At 45.9% G+C, this 18993-nt stretch overlaps 1 long non-coding RNA gene and 1 pseudogene across 1 annotated transcript; both read right to left on the bottom strand.

The window, feature by feature from the left end:
- Positions 1-2334: 2334 nt before the first annotated feature.
- LOC119320134 lies at positions 2335-4437 on the bottom strand. The gene is made up of 3 exons (XR_005154812.1): positions 4094-4437; positions 3215-3620; positions 2335-3131 (listed from the first exon to the last, which is right to left on the bottom strand). It is a non-coding gene; the product is annotated as an uncharacterized LOC119320134 (long non-coding RNA).
- A 4029-nt stretch (positions 4438-8466) lies between these two features.
- Positions 8467-15315, bottom strand: LOC119326568 (annotated as a pseudogene).
- Positions 15316-18993: the final 3678 nt, after the last annotated feature.

Here is an 18993-nt window from a genome sequence, read left to right as displayed (position 1 = left end):
GCGACACAAAGCAAGTAGGCAGATTGTATTCCATGTAAAAGATCGAAACCTATGTAAAAGCTGGAAATGACACTTTCTTTCTATACAATGCTGTGCTCGTTACCCACACATGATGGAAGTGATCACATAGAGAAATACTATTCACTCATGTCTACGGTTCAAGTATTTAGAAACAGGGTGGTCCACCCTAAAAGAATATTGACAACAAATCATTTACTTGTGAGCTTATTAGGACAAGTATGCAGAATTGTAACTGCAGTAAGAGACCGTCCAAAATCTGAATGAAGAAGTTTATCTAGCACTTATTGTTTGCAACTAATCGACGTGAATAATTGGATATTATATCAAATGAGTAAGAAAGACAAGTAAAATTGTCAACAAACCTGGCTTGCAGTAGTAATCTGGGTCAATGTCACTACGACCAACAATCCAAAATGACTAGTTTTTGTTCCGAGGGCCGGAATTTTGAGTAATGAATCCTAATGATAGTCATGCCTAATGAGTAATGAATCAATTAGAAAATGGGTGATGAGGAGTGGCTGCTGAGTGTTGAGGACGTATCTCAGGATAAATTGGGTTGGCTTGGTGGTGCTGCACGCCTGAGCCCTGAATGGACTGGGAAGGTAGGCACGGCGGCGCGCCCAGGCAGCGGTCACGCTGTTGGGCGAGCGGCTCCTGGCCTCCTGTTAGTCCGGCATCTTCTCCTAGAGTCAGGCCGTCCGGGGACGGCAAGTCGCCGGCGAGGCAGGCGGCTGGGGGCGAGTAGAGATTGGAAGCGCGCAGCAGAACAGAGGGGAATCAGGGCCTGGGACGACCCAAAATCCCAGGGTGGGCCGGCCCACCGGGCACCCTGTAGAGATACACACCCGAGCGACGAACTAAGTCTACCAAAAAATCAGGTTTGAGTTCAGGTTGTGCGGCGCCATACACCGCCACCAGTGCCCATTGAAACCCATCGACCTTTGATCTGACCCGAAACTTAACTGCAAAATCTCCCATAACCACATTCCAGACTTCCAAAGTGTCGCATTTAACCCCAAGTAAAATCCCACCGGATCTTCCTCTTGAAGGTAGGCAATGCCAATCGAAATCAACTCCTCCCAATAAAGTGCTAAGAAACTGAGGGGTAAAGTTGTCCCCTCCAGTTTCAGAGAGGGCGATAAAATCCAACTTGTGCTTTATAGAAGCATCACTACTGGAATCTGGCACTTTGCCATCTGCCATGGCAGATGGCAAAGGCATGATCGGCGGATGGCAAAGGCTTTGCCATCTGCCAACAGATGGCAAACAGTTCGTCTGAAACCCTGCCGGTAAAGACTTCTTTGCCATCTGCTGGCTGATGGCAAAGAGCCTGTGGCTTTGCCATCTGCTGGCAAATGGCAAAGCCTCTTAACGGGGTTAGCCCCGTTAGAAGGCTAACGGCAAACTTTGCCATCTGCCAGCAGATGGCAAAGGCTGCAGGCTCTTTGCCATCTCCTGGCAGATAGCAAAGAGCCTGCAGCCTTGGCAAAGAGCCCAAATAGGCCAGCCCAAAGGTTACATGTAGATGACACGTGGCCTCTTTGCCATCTGCCAGCTGATGGCAAAGTGACTATATTGCCCCATTTAATTTTGTTTTTTCTTATATCAATTCATTTTCACAGAAATCAAACACAAATATATTTATATGACCAACATAGCATATTCAACACATATTACCAATAGTCATGAACACATATGTATCCAACACATGTTACCAATAGTAGCAAGTTTCATCCGTACATATACATAGTTTCATCAATATTACACAGTTTCATCCATAGGTAGCAAGTTTCACAAGGTCAAAACAAAAACTAAATACAATCACTCCATCAACCCAAGCTTCCGTCATCTTAAGCAAATCTGTAAAATGGGAAAGAAGAAAGTTAGAAGAAGAAGACTAGAAGAAGAAGATTATTATGATGCCGCCCACTTAATTTAAGTGGGATTATGTGGGCTGCCACATGCTCACATACTCCATGACAACAAAAACAGCAATTGCAAGCTAGTTGCACTACATAACGTGTCCAGGCTATAAAGGATACAGAAATTGAGCACTGGCCGTTTGGAATTTTTATCAGCCACCGTTGAACATGCCAAAATAATCCACAGATGACACACTAGCAGTACCGAATTTGAGCACTACACAGACTAAGACTGAAATATATGGTTTAAATGTTCATACACTAAAAAATATTGAAGCAAGAAAACAGGACATAGTGCTACTAATTCGGCTTATATACATAGCAAATGTAGCTTATGTACAGTAGTGGTGAATCCATTATGAACAATAATTTAGATTTATGCATTTAGTAATGCCAAGTTTTGACAAAATCTGTAATTGGTATGATTTCCCTCCCAACTGTTATAGATGAGCATACTCCTATATAGGACTATTTTCAAATTATCTAAATTAGACCCACAGTAATAAAACCTAGGGGCAACCTCAACAACAAGAAAATTATTAGAAATAAAGACTGCAAGGTAAACAAGCCAGACGCATCAAATTTTATATCTAGTTCTGAAATTTTCATCATTCCATATTAGTCCAGAACTCCAGATAGTTAGTTATTCTAGACAAACTAACTCTGCTAATGGATTAAAAAAACACATAACCTTTTTACAAATGAGTATAAGGTTTAGTGGTTTAAACATTTACTTCCTCAAATAGTCCAATACTAATTGCTCCAAATGACAAGTGCCATCTTTTAATCCCCCTTCCTAGACAAGTGGTAGATCATCACACTGGAACTACTATAGGGCTCATAGCCTCATGCTAGAGACAAGCAAAAATTGTTCTTGGTAAATTCTCAGCAAACAACTTGACATGCCGCCTGAGCACTTCTAATGAGGGGCTCCAGACCGCAGGCCCCCAAATTCATTTCTGAAATTGAGTTCAGTAGCATGTCGTCGCTCTCATGAGCACTCCCGTCCAGGTGCAGAAAGAAGGAAAACATGACACTTACATTAGGAAATACCTACAGGGTCCACGGTGTGATTCTCCCTTAACAATGCGGTTTGGGACCTCCCAATTTCCTGCACAGGGCTGGGAACCACACAACCAGCTCAACTGGGTCAACATCATGAGCGATGATGACCAGCTGAGGGTTGCTCTACAGCACAAAACACAAGGATTAATCACGGGAATGATTATTGTAGCCACAAAAAGATGCCATGAATAAGAATTTTCCCCTACCGCAAGCGTTTGCCTGCAACTTTAAACTGAACCAGCAAGTTATCATGTCATTTGTTACAAAGTAATGCTTAGAAGACTAATTTCAGAAGGGCAAGAGTCCAATATACTTTCAGAATGTACAGTTTAGATTATCTTTTCTAGTACCAATTCTAAACACAGCAAAACAGTTTAGCTCCTGTTATTTAAGCTCACAGTATTTCAACCAAGAATTGTTCGCATGTCATAATATTTTTTGTAGTCGTAATCCCAGTAGTATTTACTTGCGCATTTAGGATATCATAGTTAAAGCTAAACAAGAATTGTCCTAGCATAATTTACCTTTCAGAATCTTACAATAGTAATGTAAATAGAGATGGTTGAGACATAATTTTGTAGCAGATCACATCAGAGAGGCAATAGATTACATCTGAAATCGCCCAGTTAAAATTATGTGTCAGCCATATGAATCTCAACACCAAATAACAATTAGAATCTGGATTGATAGGTCGCTTCTCCCATTTGATTTTTGCCTGACATTCAAACCTAAAACTAACTAATTCTACTTTATTTCCAAAGAAGAGGTGAATATGACAATACAATCTGTCAAACCAGTACACTGACTCATAGCTCGATGTCAAAACACCATGGCATTACTTAACAGGCAAAACACAAATGCTTAACACCTGGAACAAGGGAAGATGAGGATACTAACCTATAAATAAGGCCATCTTTATACAACCTGACAAAAGCTTCAATTACAGTTTTGACCTTTACTCATCCATTGTAAAGGACTGACACACGAGGTGGAAATTAAGTTGACATTAGGAGTTGGAACTATAGACAATACATTGTTTATTTGTTTTCTTTATTTTTCTTAACTAAGGAAAATAAGAAGTATACCTCACGGACCAATCAAGGGAGGTGCCAAGCCTACATAATTGATTCAGTATGGCACCACCAAACTGATCTTTCCATTCCAGGACCTGTACAAAAGATGATAAGAGGATACACCAAGTGTGCAAAGAAATAAGCTCACTACGATTCATGGCGCATCACACATGACACTACTGATTGTGAATTTCATAAATATACAGAACACTGAATCTACACTATTTACACCTTCTACCATACATTGCCTGGACAAACAAAAGAAAAGGCAACCATGAGTTATTTCAACTGGTGTAGGCAATGTACTTATAACAGAGCAACATCACAGCAGTTCTAGTTATCAGGACAAGACTAAAGTGTAGCTTAATACCATAGTTAACTATATGTATATTTCAGTTACTTAAAATCAAGATAGTAGACTTGTTCCTAACCCTTGTTGTGATTAGTGGCCATGTGCATGACTAAACCTGAGATAATGATTCATTTGCAAATTCCGCAGACACGCGTATATTAAACCAGCAAGTTACGGCAGCCTAATTGTCCAAAAGCAAGAGCTTAACATGTTTCCATAGATGCCCAATTCAGGCCGTGCAGTCACAAATAAATGCCAAGCAAGAGCTTAACATGTTTCCATAGATGCCCAATTCAGGCCATGCAGTCACAAATAAATGCCATGCCAGACTCTAGAAAATTTGATATTAAGTCATGTCCCATCATCTTCTTTGTAGTTTTAACTTTGATGCCACAATTATTTATCCAAGCTACGACATTGGAAGATTATTGTGAATTTCCTACCCAAGTATAAAGTACTAAAGATGGTCATGTGAGTCAATTATATATATTGTAGGCAAAATTCAGCAACAAAGGTAATAAGCCTAGTGAGAGACTGGATAACAGAAGAAACCCAATCAACCAAGTCAGAGTCATAGAGACCATGTTCAGGAACTTCTCACTAAAGCAACAATGTGTGCCGTTTCATATTCACAACACACTGGTTGAATAAGTTCCTGTAAAAGATATCTAAATTGTGTAAGGCTGCCTAAGTCTAGCCAAAATGAAAGAAAAATGTGCATTTACCAAGCAGATGGCCGGAGATGCAGGCCGACCGGGGAGATGGGGGCGGGTGCCGGGGGTGCTGCAGGGGAGATGTGGAGAGGGGGGAGGCCGTTGCTGGCCGGAGAAGGAAAGGAGGGGGAGGGGCGAGGTCGGGGCTCACATGCGCCGCCGCGTGCCGCCGCTTCTCCACCTCGTCCCGCGCGAGCCGTTTTCGCTTCTGGGGCGGTGGAGGAGTAGGCGCTGACCTCCATCTCCGCCTGGCCCCTGCCTCGCCGGACAGGCGGTGGAGGAGTAGGCGTCCGGGCAGGTCTTGCGGCTCGGGACGGGCGATGTCGGAGAGGTGCTGCGGCTCGGTGTGATGGGGACGACGGCGTGAAGGCGCCGCAGACGGAGGGGATCGAGGCGGAGTGAGGCGGCGAGCGGGGAGGAGGCCGTTGCGCCCTGAGTGCGGCCGCGGCGGCGGACGTGGCGGCGGCGAGCGTGCGCGAGCTGGAGAGGGATGGGGTAGGGTTTGGGTGGTTGGGCTGCCCGCGGAGTGGGGGTTCTTTTTCTTTCTTTCTCTTTTTTTTGTTTAGATATAAATGGGATGGATGGATGGATGGATGGATGGATGCCATGTCATCAATCCATGACACAAACATTTCAACCAATGAGAACAAAAATAATCCCACATTTTTTTTTACCTGGAAAAAATTTACCCCATCTCTTTGCCATCTGCCAGCAGATGGCAAAGAATCTTTGCCGTCTGCTGGCAGATGGCAAAGAATTGGTTGATGGCAACCATGTTCTTTGCCGTCTGTCAGTTCTTTGCCATCTGTTTTTTATGAGCAGATGGCAAAGACGTTCTTTGCCATCAGCTGGCAGATGGCAAAGAGCTGGCTGATGGCAAATTCCCTGTTTCCAGTAGTGCATCCACTAGAAACCTTCTTTTAGCCAAGTCCTTAAGACCTCTGCTATTCCAAAAGATTCCCTTCATATTTCATCATGAAACTTTTTAGTGGTCCGGATTCTAGCACTTCTGCGCACGGCTGAAGCCGGATAAATCTTTCATTTCCACTTGCGCTTAGGCTTGATTTGGTCCTCTACCCGGTCCTCACAACCGAGTTCAGTGGACCTAGCCGCCTGAATATCAACAAGGTTTGAATCCCTTGGGGAAATAAAGCACTCATCCTCCTCAGCCTCGGGATGTGAGGGTGCAAGATCCGCACAAAATCTATCAAGTACTCTAACCCCCAACGCATCTATATCCGAATCATTCATAGGCTTACAACCGCTAAGTTTTGAATCATTTCTAAGGCATGTTCCGCTTCAAGTTCAAGGATATCATTGATAGAATTAGAGATTTCACTATCATTACTACCCAACGACACTCCCAACTGATTTGCATTATGTATCAACTCATCATCGGAAAAATGCAAAATAGAATTGGAAGTGTTGACTGACATACCGGTAGTGACCTCAATGTCATGAAATTTGGCCGCCCGCATGGCGCACCGTGACTGCATGTCATCAATATCCGGCTGGTCCTGGAGCCGGCAGCTCATCCGTCCACCTTCGGGCACAGGATCCGTGATCCCTCCGAAGGCGATGATCTCGTCCCGCGTCGCCTTATTCGGGGTAGGGCCTCCTGTCCAACCCCCAACAGGGCTCAACTGAGCTGAACTAATCGGGATGCAGCCATCTACCGTTGGCCCTACCGGCGCAGCCCCAGCAGCCACCACCGTCGCCGGGCCGGAAGCGCCCTTCGATGTCAACCGAGGGCTGCAGATAGGGGAAGCTGCATATGCCGTCCCCCGCCGGGGCGCCTTGGGAGAGGTAGGAGCAGGGGCCACCTGTCCGCGCAACCCCCGACCTAGCACTCCCTCTGGCGCGCGGAACACCACCAGCCGCGCAAGGTGTCACCGTGCTCATCCTCTGCTGCGAAGCGCGTAACTAGTTGGGGAACAGGGGGCCGCCTGCCCACGTGACTCCCCACCGTCGATGCCAAGCTCGGTTGTCTGACCAACCATTGCCGCGGGTAGCACTGAAGCCGGTGAACACTCCACCGAGGTCACCTCTGTCGCCAGCACATCCGAGCAACCACTAACTAAGGCGTCAAGCCCAGCAGGATCAAGAGGGGGTAGCGAGTGCTCCAACATATCATCACGCTCCACCCGATCACTCATAATCTACGGTTGGTTCAAATGTTGTTGAAGGGACTTTTGCCGTGCTGTTGAGATGCTGGAGGCGAGCTGGTGTGTGTGCGACCTCCTTGAGTGCTCCGTCTCATCTCTGAATGAACTCTGTCATTCTTTGTCGCTGCTGTCCTTTTGTTGGCTTCAGTTAGCAGAGCACAACAGCCAAGACAACATCTTTTCCAGTTGAATATCCGATGACATTGGATACAACTAAAATCAATGAATACTAACCCAACCTGAGACTTAATTTTCGTTGATGTGGTAATTTCAGTTAGTTCCAAATATGGAAAACGCCTATTCCATCAAAGGGAAAAAGAGAAATGCAAAGTGACAACAGATTTGTAAACCTGGGAGCAACTTACAGAGAAAGATCGCGTTATGAAACTAAATTCAGTTGTGACATGCATAACCCACTTTGTGTTCTTACTTTTTATTAGCAAATGTACATTAGTTAGAAAAAAGGGAAATAAACAAAAGGAATTTAAGCTTACGGATTTGTAAATGTAAAACTGGGAGTTGCCGCTTCGACTGCTCCGTCTCTGTCTCTGAAAATAAATGGACCTTGTCGTTGTTTGTTGCTCATGTCCTTTCCTTGGCTTCAGCTACAAGTAAGAACACAAAGGAACTACAGAGCACCTGTCGATGCTCGACTACAATACAAAAAAGGAACTACAGAGCTCCTGTCAGTAGCTTGTGGTTTTTCTATTCTATGCATTACTTACTGTCCTGCCGTATTCAGCCGAGCATTTATAGCCTTCCAAATGGAGATGGGCGAACCGCCTTTGACGTGTATGCTCTCCTCCTCCTAGTTCTAGCTTCTAGGTGTATAATAAGTAGAGTACCACTCAACATCAAATCACTCTCCTCAACGGAGATGTGCGACTGGAAGAAGCTTGTAGTGCCCCGTTCTTGGTTCAAGGAACGTTTGGCTCTTCGTCAGTGCTTGGCAGCAGCTATGCTATGCTATGCACCGTCTCGACTCTGAATAAACGGACTGTTGTCATTGTACCCCTGTTTGTTGCTGCTCTGCTCTTCTTTTTTTGGCTTCACTTGGCAGTGCAACAGCCAATCCAGCATCACTAACACTAGCTAACTGAACTTGAGAACCGCATTCGACTCGAAGGTACACAACTGTAGCAGGATCCAGAAACAAAGAAAAAAGAAATCATTACACTGTATTCTTCTGCCAAGCAATGAGTGGTTATTCTGCCATGGCGGTATCCACTACACTAGTACTAGAGGAACCATTACAAGAGCAACTGTCTACACACACCAATCTTTGGTCTCCCATGGAATCCATATTTACATACATACAAACAAAGTTTAGTCAACAGTATTCACTCTGACGTGCCTCATATGCTCCGCTACGTCACTCTGTACCCATTCCTTCAATGTTTCACTGAGACGAAATCTTCTATCAAACCGAATTTCCTTGAGGCTTGTGAGGGCTGGCAGCCCGGAGAATGCATCCAGCTTTAAGCACCCACCAACTTGTAGCAGCTGGAGCTTAGGCATTGCGTCTTTTTCAAACAGCGCCGACTTGAGGTTGTCTAACCAATACAACTCCAGCACCACGAGAGTCGGGAAAGATGAGCTCTGGAAATGGAGTTGTGTCCCATAGAACGAATCCGTCCTCAAACGTAGAACTGCAAGATTTGGTAGCACCCCGAGGGCTTGTATGGCATCATCTTGCTTCAATCTGCTCCACTTTAGCACCAACGTGGAGAGATTCTGAAGCATATGGATCCATCCTGTTACATTGACTAGCTTACCAAGCAGAGCGAGGCTCTCGAGGCTGCTTGGTGGCAACAAACCCTCACCCAAACAGTCATCTAACGCACAGTGCATGTACTCCATTCCAACTAATAAAGATTGAAGTTGATTATGACCAGCAATGGCAGACCATAACTCATTGATGTTTCTGCAGCTCACACCACCCACTTTAAGCTTACGTAGCTGACTAAGCTCTCCAAACTCTTTTATAGTGGCATTTCCGTTTCTCCCGGAAACATCCACAACACCTAGTGCGTGAAGGGCCTTCAATTTACCAATCCCTTTAGGAAGTATAACACCATCTAGCGTCATCTCCTGGAAACGGTATAGATTGAATATATCATACCTGTTCAAACCAGCATCTAGAACTTGTGGTCTCAAGAAAAGATGGCCTCTGCACAAACAAATGCCACATATTCGACATGTGGAAACATGTCTAGTGTAATCTTCATACTTCTCAACTATGTCACCCTCTGACTTGACATTACCACCGTGGTAGTAATAAGTATTTGCACGGAGGTACTGTAGCTTCAGAAGAATGGTGATTGTTGTTGGCAACTCATATATACGTGTACCTCTGACATCCAGCATTTCCAGGTGCCTCAAATTTCGCAAAGAATTAGGCAAGTATAAAATGTTCCGACATCCTCGAAGAGAAAGATACTTGAGGTGACGGAGGTGCCCAATATCATCCAGATGATGATCTTTTAACTCCATTGTGTCTTCTAAGTCAAGCACTCGGAGGAACCTCATATTGTCAGAGATGAAAAATGATCTCCACTCTCCGAACACGGTTAATGACCGTACATGTGACAAGTCTAGCATGCTCTCCAGCACATGTTTATCCCTTTTCCAGTTGCTTCCTATGACAAGATGGCGTATTGCACCTAGTGTGTCGCTCAAACAACATCCTTCCTCCAATGTGAAAACAAGGTTTTCCTCCCTAGCCTTTGAGATGCATATTTCACGGATCATATCATGAAGTTGGCAAGAACTGATTTTCTGTTTGTATTGGTGTATCCCTTCCCCTGGCAGGATCATACTCCTATCCAGGAGGTCATCAAAGTACCTCCGACAAAGTTCAACTGCATTCATGCCATGCATATCCCTTGAGTAACCCTCTGCAATCCACCGCCTCACCAAGCGACCCCACCTAATTCTATGATCTTCTGGAAATATGGACAGGTATAAGAAAACAGATTTGAGATGGTATGGCAAACCATCATAGCTCCTCATAAGAATTGTTTTTATTGTCCTAAGTTCAGGATTTATCTCCAATTCAGTTCTAATTTGATCATTCATCTTCTTCCATTCAATAGCATTCTTTGGCTTGCTGGCTAGGAATCCACCGATAGTCGATATTGCAAGGGGAAGTCCATCACATTTATGTAGGATGAGTCTTGCTTGCTCCATCATAGCTGGGACTAAATCATGTTTGTCAATATTGTCCTTGAATACCTGTAATGGACATATTTTGACAAAGTTAACTATTTGGATTAAAGAATTATTGTTGCTAAACTAAGAATATGAAATAATATAAACTTGTTTGTCCTAGCTTCAAGTTGTAGATTCTATAAGTAAATCCTTGACCCTTAGGATAAGTTTTTTATGAAATTATTCTCTTGGACTTTTAACTTCTTTGTTGAAATTTCCCTTTTCTTACTCTTACTTGACAGTGATATAAAATGAAATTCTCTTCATATGGAGAATTCATCAGCATTCAGATTACCTTGTATCTAAGTTGTGCACTAAACATTGTGATCCTAGATACTGCTACAATTAAAGTGTGCACCCGAGAGCATGAGTGCGATAATTCAAAATATGCACATAGGGGCACATGCCCCAGTTTAAAAAAGCTGTGCTTCCAAGAAATTCTGAAGAAATCACGATTACAAATTTTCAAGTATTTTGCACAATTACATTTTTTAATAATGTTGCAAATTTTGCTTATGAAACGAATAAATAAATTTGAGGATAACAAGGTTGCTACTTTAGCCCTTAAAATTTGTGCGCATAAGCCTGGTAACAAACCTGATGATTGGTTGACAATTTAATTCAATTTCATGATAAGATTCACTCAAACAGTACAGGCAAAAGAACAGTATTGCTCAACTCCATGAAATACCGGAAAAAAAGAAACTCACACCTAACAAAGTAATTAGCGACTTCACCAGCTTACATTAAAAATAGACATGTATGGTGAAAACATTTGACGCTACAACTAAATCAAGGAGGCAAAACATTTACAGAATGTTGCTCAGGGCAAGAAAGAATGTGATTTGATTGTCTGAACCTACCTAATTACAATCGCAACGTAATCTTTGTTGCATTTCTGTAGCGTATGGAAAATAATTGAGGGCACAAAATTAATACTTTAATTCTTCAAATTTGCTTGCACGGCACAAAAACTGCAAATTTTCAATGAAACTTTTTCAAAAAATGCGCAAAAGCTTTGCATCTTATTCCACTGTTTAAAATAAATGTAGGCTAAGAATATGCAAGCACATCAAAACACCAACGCAGAGGACAATAGCCAACAAATCGCTAGGCGCTCATTACAACACACATTCCAATAAACCAACAATGGCCTTGATGCCATCCACACACGAACACACGCACACACATGCACCCCAACTTTAGAAAAGATGGTAGCCCATCAGCAACAGTAAATCACAACCTCACACCATTGACAAAGGCTTTCCCCCACCATGGTGCATCCTCCTCCGATAAAGTAGGTCAAATACAGCATGACCCACACAATGAGAAGGAGAAAGCCCTGGCTTGACCAAGACAAGCACATGCGATGCCCTGGACATGGCATAAAGATGTTGAACTACCAAACGTGGTCGACAACCTACCACACTCTACATCTATCACAACAAACTCCTGAGCTACTAAATGTCGTCCTCCTGCCGCCTCATGACGTAGACAACCCAAGCTAGCCAAAGCATGCTCATCGTCCTTGCAGTCTGAGGCACTGATAACTACTGATATACCATCCAACACAGGTGTACAAGGGACATCACTACGATGAAATGGCACAAGTTCGTCCATGTCCCCCTTCATTGGCAGAAGAAGCAGCATCACCTCTGCGTCATGGATCACACCGTGAACCTGGGAGCTAGACAATGCCTCGCAGATCTAGCAAGCCACCAGACATAGCTCAAATCGGCGTATCAACATGCTTGCTGCTTCCCCCGCCTCTGACGCATCTACGGAAACACCACTAGCATAGTCCAGATAGCACACACAAACTACCAGCCCATGGCCATCACCGGCCCAAGACCACAGGAGGTCCAAGCACGCTGCACATCGGGAGGCTACACTTGCAGTGTCCAAGAAAGCTACTCAATCACACAAACAGACCATGGAGCTTACCCAGAAATTAGCAGGCGAGTTCAGATCTAATATTTATCGAATATTTTCCCTGATCTGTTGGTGGACATTTTTCCAGATATAATATTTTGGTATGAACTATTATTGATTAACACTATCTTCAAAGAAGACATCAGCTTTAATACTTCTAAATTTTGAATTGAGAGAAATATCAAGCTTACGAATAAAATGTGAAGCAAAACTTATATGAAAGAGAAGAAATGGTACTAGTTACGAAACTACCTTCTTTATGAAGAGGTCAAGTGCATCATCATCTTTCAGACCTTCGAGAAAGTACATGTTCTTGTCTTCTCTTGAACACTTTTTGGCCACATTTTTTTGTCTTGTGGTGACTATGATCCTTCCAGCATTATCCAAACATGATTTGATCAAATCCCATTCCGAAGTGGATGATATATCATCAAGAACAACAAGGCACCTTTTTGATTTTAGTACCCTAGCTAGCTCATCCTTCAAGTCTTGAAGTTTCATTACTGATATGCTTTTGTTTTGTGTTCGAGTTGCTGTTAATCCGGCAGGAACTTCTTGAATAGTATCCTGAAGTTGCAAAGCCAAATCTCTAAGGAGTACTTCAGGGTTAAAAGGACGCAATGCAGTGGCCCAAGCACGCTTCCAGCTACCAAGCTGCTGGCTTCTGTAGATGCTTCTGACAAGGGTGGTTTTTCCAAGACCCCCCATTCCCCAAACTGAGATCACCTTCCAGCCTTGATCGTTGTCTGGTTGGCTAACTAATTTGATAAGAATAGATTTCTCTGTTTCTCGCCCACAGAGCACTTCATCAGCCAGTGACAATGTCCTGCTGTGGTCAAACTTCTTTCTAGCAGTTGAGTTATGAACTTTTTCTTCACCTGCATTATTAAGTTCATGGTACTCCTCTTGTATTTCAGTGGCGGGCATTGTTGTGTGTTTCTCAGTAGTAGTAACTTTGTTTGAGTCGAAAGTGGGCTCGTCAGAACAAGATGCATGCATAGCCTGAACAAAAAACAGATCTATGAGAATTTATGGACGTGTCTCTACACATTTTCGCATCAAAACTAACTACGGGTATTTCTAAACATTGATGATTTTCTATGTGAAATTCCCAGCAAATTATCTAAGTTCTCATTTATATCCTCAGTTCAACTTGAAAAAACCACCTTCACATTTTAAATTAACGCAACTGTGAACAGGATTAGCTCATTCCACTGCTTGAACGTGCATGTAAAGGGAGCACACTACGAAACATTTATACAACACAAATATTATCCAGACAACGCAATTAAAATTATTTAATTTCTGGCAGAGTCCCACCTTCTGTTTCTCCTCCTCCAGAGCAGCAAGCATTGCTTCGTCATTGGTGTCGTACATTTCCACACGAACACTGCTCATGCTGATCTGCTCCTCTGAATTCTGCAATTAGCCGTGAAATGAAAGAACAATCAATCATTCATATAGAAAAAGGAACAAATACATGGCAGAAAACATACAAGAAAAATATTTACCTTCTTGTGGAACAAATAAATAGTTTGATCACATGACAACTGCTTCAACACCGAAACTTGTAATGGTTTCTCTGTGCACAAGCTTGCAATTTCAGCTTGCAGCGTCGAAACGATGATTCGGCTTTGTTTCTTGTTGTCGGGAAAGTACTTCTTAATGCAATGCCATTCCACTATTGTGGATAGGTCATCAATCACAATCAGGTAGCTATTGCTACACAACTATGCATTAAACACACGGACTAAATCACTTTGATCCATCTTCTCCATCTTGGCCAAAACATTAGCCCCGACACTTGTTTCTTGTTCAGGCTTTCCAAGCTCCTCAAGGGAGTTTTCATAAGATTGCCTTACCAAGCTCGAGAGGAACTCTTGCGGATTGAAAGGATGCATCAACCTAATCCAAGCACGGAATCCAAACCTTTTCAATACCTTTGGGTCATCATAAAGCTCTTGGATGACGGACGTCTTCCCGAGATCACCACTAGTGCCCCACATGGCGATCACCCTAAGGTCCACATAATTGCTGGTAATCAGCTGGTGGAGGTCTGCCTCTGATGATTTTTCGTGCTCCAAGGCGGCAAGTCTTGCTTCGTTGATGCCAAACAGTGTTGCAGTGGCATTGCTGACCTGCTCCTCTGCCGCGGTAGGCTTAGAGGCTGAACTCTCCTTGATGAGGCGATAGCGCAGATTCCTGTTGCTCACATCCTCCACCTCGGCCCTCAGCTCCTTCACCTCATTGGCAATGCGGCGTCGATCACCTGGGTTGCGGGGGATGCAGCCCAAGAATGGTTTTTTCTCCGAGTGGAGGCCGAAATCCATGAGGCTATCCTCCACCTTATAGGCCAGGACCCCAATCTGTTTCACCCAGGTGGTGAGCACCTTATTGTGGCTTTGCTCCTCATCGGCCGTCATCAGGAACGACTGCATCATCTGCAGCTCGTCCTTGATGAAGTTCACATCGCGCTCGACACCGAGCTGCAGCGCGATTTCCTCTGCCGCCTTGGACTTTGCATAGCCCAGAGCACCTTCGAGCACAGCCTTGCCCAAGCTAATCGCCGTCGCCTCCATGCTTCTCGTTGCTTTCTTGCTGTGATATGAGGTTTTGGTGTTAATGCTAGTTCGGGAGATATTGGTCCCTGCCAATATCCTTTTGGTTTCCCTGCAGAATACTGTCAACTTAGCCTTTGATCAAACTACACTTTAGGTTTCATTGTAGTACGAGAGAGAGCATCTGATGCTTTACCAAAAGCAGCAAGGAGGTAAGATATGGAGCTGGTGGATCAATGATCCTTGCAGGCCAAGGCAAGGCAGCTACTTTTGTCCAAAACTGCACGTCATTTATTCCACTTTTCTAGCCAAGGTTGTATTGCTCCCAATTACCAATTAACCGCTGCAACTCCCATATGCTTAATTAAGAAAACAAGTGGTCAGTTTGTTTCAAATTAGTCCAGTTAACTTATGATGCACAACAAGCTCATTCTAATTGTAGGGTAGGCAAATTCATATCGTTCAATGTAGCACCAAAATGACGATTTATGAGGAATATGAGGAGTTGAAAAGTTGTTTCTTCCAAAGTATAGCAGGAAACGACACCAGGTGCTGAACAGAACAAGAAGTAGCTTTTTCTTGGGGGTGGTTTGGTTAGAAGAGTAGCAGCTAGCATCCGATTCTAGCTGTAATGTATATGTGGAAAGCAATGAATAATACTTTAATTCCATTCGACCTCCAAGCAATGAATAATACCTCCACCTCATTATATATATATGTGATAGGCCACCCCTAGAGGGTTGTGCCGGTTCCCCCCAAAGCCTATTGTCTTACATGGTATCACGCTAGGTTACGTCCGCTTCCGCCTAAAAACCCTAAACCGCCGCCGCCGCCGCCGCCGCCACCGCCGCCGCCGCCGCGCCCGCCGTCGCCGTCGCCCGACTGCTATGACGTCCGCCGCTGCGTCCGGCTCCACCGCCACCGGTTTTCTGCCGGCCTCCCTCGCGGCACTTCTCTCGAGGCCGCTGGATGCCGCCTCCCTTCAGGCGCCGATCGGGACACGGAGCGTCGGCTCCCTCTTCGCGCTCCCGCCGGCTGCTACTTCGCCCGGGCAGGCGCTTGTGGCCCACACCGCCGCCGCCCCGTCAACCGCGGCTGTCGCGCCCTCGGCCACTGCGCCGCTGGTGGCGGAGGACGTCGCGCTGGCAGGCTTCGCGGCGTCAACCGCGGCCATCGCGCCCTCTGTCACCGCGCCGGCTGCCCCTCTGACTGTCTCCACGGTGGTCTCACCTCAGCCAGTCTCCTCGATGGGATCGCAGCCGCCGCCGCCGTTTCACTTCGGCCATCTCATCACCATCAAGTTGTCGTCGGACAATTACATCTTCTGGCGCACGCAGGTTCTTCCGCTTCTTGGGAGTCACTATCTGCTTGGCTATGTCGACGGCTCTCTCCCTTGCCCTCCTGCGCTGGTTGACAGCGTGCACGGTCCGGTCTATAATCCGGCTCACCGTGTCTGGACAGGGCAGGATCAGGCGAACCTCTCCTCCATCCAGGGGTCGCTCTCTCCGGCCGTTGCTGGGCTTGTTGTCTTCGCCAAGACGTCCCACGAGGCATGGACTATTCTTGAGCGCTCGTTTGCGGCACAGTCGCAGGCTCGTGTATCTGGGCTCCGTCGCCAACTTGGGGAGTGTCAGAAGCTTGACTCCATCGCCACTGAGTTCTACAACAAAGTCAAGAGTCTCGCCGACACGCTGGCCTCCATTGGACAGCCCCTCACCGACTCCGAGTTCAACTCGTTTATTGTCAATGGTCTTGATGAGGAGTATGACGCCCTAGTCGAGATCATCAATGAGAGAGGCAACTCCACGCCCATGCCAGCACACGAGGTCTTTTCACGCCTCCTGCTTACTGAGCAACGAGTCGAGACGCGCCGATCCAGGGGCAACGGCGCCCTCTCGGCAAACGCCGCCACCAAGGGTGGTCGCTCCTCTGCTTCATCCAGGGCTCCTTCGGGGCAGTCACCACCACCCGCCTCGGCCCCTCCTCCTACTGCGACGCTACCAGGGGCTGGCGGTCCACGTGTGTGCCAGCTTTGTGGTCGCGATGGGCACTAGGCCTCGAAGTGTCACAAGCGCTTCCAGCGGGGTTTTCTTGGTCTCGGCAATGACGGGAAGGATACACGCAACTTTGCTCGTCAGGTCGCCATGGCTGATCGTCCGCCGCCGCAGAAGCCACAGGGACACACTCAGTCCTACTCCATTGATCCCCACTGGTACATGGACTCTGGGGCGACAGAGCACCTGGCCAGTGAGATGGGGAAGCTTCACACTCGTGAACCCTACCATGGCTCCGACAAGATCCACACCGCCAATGGAGCAGGTATGCACATCTCTCATATTGGTCAAGCATCACTTCTCACTAGACATGCCAATAGGAGTCTTCAACTTCGCAATGTTCTTCGAGTTCCATCTGTGACACGTAATCTTCTTTCAGTTCCTAAACTCACTCGTGATAATAATGTGCTTTGTGAATTTCATCCTTTTGATCTTTTTATTAAGGATCGGGGCACGAGGGACATTCTTCTTAGTGGGCGGCTCTGCCAAGGTCTCTATCGTCTGGAGCATCCTGGCGTCGCTCGCGTCTTCAGTGGAGTTCGGGTATCTCCGTCACAGTGGCATGCTCGTCTTGGTCACCCGGCCACACCTATTGTCCGGCATGTTTTGCGTCGTCATGAGCTTCCTAGTGTGTCTAGTAATAAAGATGTAGCAGTGTGTGATGCTTGTCAGCAGGGGAAGAGTCATCAACTTCCCTTTTTGGAGTCCAGTCGTGAGGTGAAACATCCTTTAGAACTTGTGTTTTCAGATGTATGGGGTCCTGCTCAGACTTCTGTTAGTGGTCATAATTACTATATCAGTTTTGTTGATGCTTACAGCCGCTTTACCTGGCTTTATCTTATCAAACGTAAATCTGATGTGTTTGACATTTTTGTTCAGTTCCAAAAACATGTTGAACGCCTTCTCAAGCACAAAATTGTTCATGTTCAGTCGGACTGGGGTGGCGAGTATCGCAACCTCAACTCCTTCTTTCAGTCGCTTGGGATCACTCACCGTTTAGCATGTCCACATACACATCAGCAGAATGGTTCAGTAGAACGTAAGCATCGTCACATTGTTGAAGCTGGTCTGACTCTTTTGGCCCATGCATCTGTTCCGTTTCGTTTTTGGAGTGATGCTTTCACCACTGCATGTTTTCTCATCAATCGTACTCCCACTCGTGTTTTGAATATGAAGACTCACATTGAAGTTCTCCTTAATGAACAACCGGACTACACCTTTCTCAAGGTGTTTGGGTGTGCTTGCTGGCCCCATCTCCGTCCATATAACAAGCGTAAGCTCGAGTTTCGTTCCAAGAAGTGTGTTTTTCTTGGTTATAGCTCTCTTCATAAAGGATACAAATGTCTTCATGTGCCCACTAATCGTGTCTACATCTCTCGGGATGTTGTGTTTGATGAGCATGTTTTTCCCTTTGCCAAACTCCCTGTGTCCACTACCGAGCCACCTGTCATGCATTCATCCTCTGTTGCTTCTGACCAATTTGATGATGTTGCATATTCTCCTCTATTGTTGCCTAACCATGGTGCAGGCACTGGTCGTGGGGCTCGTTTGGAGATTCTGGAAGTGCCATCTTCCTCTTCGTCGCCATCGCCTTCATCCTCGGCACCTTCTGTTTTGCATGAGGAGCACATGGCGCCCCTGCATGGCCTCGGTTTCCGTGCTCATGCACGGCCGATCGACGTCCTGGCCCGGTCGCCTCTGGCTTCTGGGCTGCCTTCGCCATCGTCGCGCTCTGCAACCCCGGCGACTGGGCCGGCCTCCTCGGTCCCCGTCTCGCCCAGGGCGTCGGGGCAGTCATCACCAGGCCTGGCCTCGCCCGCCCCTGCCTCGCCCAGGGTGTCTGGGCCCTTCTCATCAGGGCCGGCCTCGCCTGCTCTCGCCTCGCCAAGGCCGTCTGGGCCGGTGTCACCGGAGCTGGCCTCGCCCAC

Source organism: Triticum dicoccoides, chromosome 6B, assembly GCF_002162155.2.
Source record: "Triticum dicoccoides isolate Atlit2015 ecotype Zavitan chromosome 6B, WEW_v2.0, whole genome shotgun sequence".
NCBI classification, from domain to species: Eukaryota; Viridiplantae; Streptophyta; class Magnoliopsida; order Poales; family Poaceae; genus Triticum; species Triticum dicoccoides.
The sequence above is the reverse complement of the archived record's forward strand: the minus strand, read 5'-3'. Positions and strand labels throughout refer to the sequence as shown.